This window comes from Polypterus senegalus, chromosome 4 (assembly GCF_016835505.1).
Source record: "Polypterus senegalus isolate Bchr_013 chromosome 4, ASM1683550v1, whole genome shotgun sequence".
NCBI classification, from domain to species: Eukaryota; Metazoa; Chordata; class Cladistia; order Polypteriformes; family Polypteridae; genus Polypterus; species Polypterus senegalus.
In genome coordinates this window covers 66,082,559-66,085,225 of record NC_053157.1, presented here as the reverse complement: position 1 = coordinate 66,085,225, position 2,667 = coordinate 66,082,559, and the positions used below count along the sequence as shown (strand labels likewise).

Genomic DNA, 2,667 nt, shown 5'->3' with positions numbered 1-2,667 from the left:
GCCATTTGATAATGCCTAAAATGAATCAATTGCATTATTAGTCTGCTTTTAAATAAAACTGAATGTATTAGAAAAAAATATATTCATAAATAGATAAAAAGTGACAATATTTGGATTTGTAAATAATAAAGGATGACTTACAGTACAGTATATTAGGCCGTAAGGTGAAGCAGCTTTTCGTTTCATTCCGTTCCCATATATGGGGCACTACATTCTTTTTATTCCAATAAAAGGATCAATTGGTATAGAATGAATAAATAAAAGTTCTCCATGTATAATCCAGCAGTTATTTTTTTACAAGTGTATAAATTTGGCAATAGTCCCATCCTCGCGTAATCATTTTTTAAAGGTGAGAGATGCGGCTTCGCGTCATGTGCTTGCCGCTAGACCAATGAGATGGCATAACGTCGGAACGACATGTAAACATGGTCCAAGATGGCAGCGCCCTTGTCGTCACTATCGAGTAGCGAAGAGGATGAAATTATTGGTCAGACCTCCACCAAAAGTCAGTAAAAGGGTTTATAAACAATGCTATATGCATCTCACGTCCATAAAAAAAGAATCGAAGGATTTTACACGCACACGGTGGGATACATTTAGAAACTGCATCAAACGGTGGCTTGACTTGCAGGGTGAGAGTCAGAAAATAGCAGAATTATACAAACATTGTCTAGAAATCGAGTTTGACCGTGTGCCCGAAGACGCAGGGTTTCACTCCACTTGCTACCGGCGTTTTATTGACAAAAAGCGCTTGGATGCGACCGAGAAATGAGTTTCACGGCGCCCTGAAGCTGGTGATGATCATAACACAGACCAGTCTAGTATTTCGTCAATGTATTGCCCAACAAAAAAACTTAGGTCCAGTACTGGACTGCCGATAGCTTGTTCGGGTTCTGTACTTCCTGCTTTGTGCACAACACAAGCACACGTTTGAACTTAAAGTTATATGCCATATGCTGAGAACCATAACTAACTTTCAAATACATCAATATTTACATTACATGAACATTATAATGTTTATAGTGCAGTCAGTTTTTGCATACACATATGCATGAACAGTCAGAACTGTTATGTTTTTTTAAATACATATTTATTTACAATTTCATTTAATTAAATGTTTGTTTTTTTACAGGCCAGTTGCTCAAAGCAGCTGAGATGAAGGAAGACACTAGCATTCTTGTGCATATTAAAGACAAAGACTGTGTGTCTCTGGAAGTATGATATCACAAGTCCTGTTACAGACAGTACACCAGGTTCTTGACAAAGTCTACTGGAACAAATACACAGGCCTCAGAAGAACAGTAAGTTGTTATATTGCGTTTTAAAATAATTCATAATTGATTTGAATAATTGCTAATTTGAAAAGAAATTAATCATTAATCTACATGGACCGCTGGTTACAATAATTCAGCATAATAAAATGTCTAGTCATTTGTGAGGGCAAAAGAATATTTAAAATAATTTATTGTATTTTCTTTCTGAAGAATAAAAAAAAAACTCAATTGGTTTGTCAGTTGCTTTTAGTTTGTACATGCACACAATATATGCATTCCAAATATAGAAGCCAGTGTAATAGTTACAGAACATAAAATATTTGATACTTTTAATAGAAATGAGCCAACCTATGATGTCAGCTACAAGATCTTCTCTGAGAGAATCATCCGCCATCGAATAATTGTAAACCAAGAGGTGATGACAATGACACGGCTAAGAAGAATGTTTTAAATCTTGTAAAAAGCCATGAAGATCTTGATGCTTCAAACTACAGGTAATTTAAATACCATAAGTTTATTTTGCAGATTTGGAATAAACATTTATGCAAACTTTTTTTCTCAGAAAAATTTAATAAATAATAATATTCACATAATCCTATTTTATCATAATAAGCTGACAATGTTTTTTGTGTGTGAGATTTATATTTTGTGCTTGTGATCATAATTTATTGTATTTCAGGCAGGATAAATTGAAGAGGAGGCTTTCCCGTGATTTCCCCCAGCTTGTGTTTCACTCTCCCAACAAGCGCAACATCAGTGAATTGGTTTTTGTTGAGACACTTTCTGCAGATAAGGTGGTAGACAGAATACCCCATCCATCAGGTACAGAAACAATTTTGTGATAGACAAGTATCCAGAAATTAGTATTAAAAATGTAAAACGATCACGCAGAGCTGTTGGTGGCACACAACAGGTAAAAATTTATGGACGGGATCAAAAGACACCAACACAATGGAAGAAGTTTCTGTCGGATGGGAAAAACAAAGAAGCACTGGCAGAATTCCTCTATGTAATGTGTCGAGACGCTGATCTTACCATTTTAGGTAAGAACTTACATTTATACATAACACATGGAGACCTGTGTCACTGCATGGCTGTAACAGAGGGTTTACAAACTGTCAGTGCTGTTGAAAATCTGACATGTGATCATGAGGAATGTGACACCAGGTTGTTTTTTCATGCAAAACATGCTGCACAGGAACACCAAACTGTTCATCAAGAGCCCTGATACTGATACTGATACTGATGTGGCAGTGATTGCATTAAGTCTGCAGCCAGATTTACCATGCAGATTGTATTTTTTCACTGGGGTTGGCAACAAAACGAGGATCATTGACTTCTGTAAGGTGTCATCAGCTCTCGGCAACAGTGTATGTTTGGCACTTATTGGGAT

At 36.1% G+C, this 2,667-nt stretch overlaps 1 long non-coding RNA gene across 1 annotated transcript; it reads left to right on the top strand.

Annotated features, from left to right (window-relative positions):
- Positions 1-417: 417 nt before the first annotated feature.
- On the top strand, positions 418-1,678 carry LOC120528573. The gene is made up of 3 exons (XR_005633547.1): positions 418-505; positions 1,133-1,301; positions 1,611-1,678. It is a non-coding gene; the product is annotated as an uncharacterized LOC120528573 (long non-coding RNA).
- Positions 1,679-2,667: the final 989 nt, after the last annotated feature.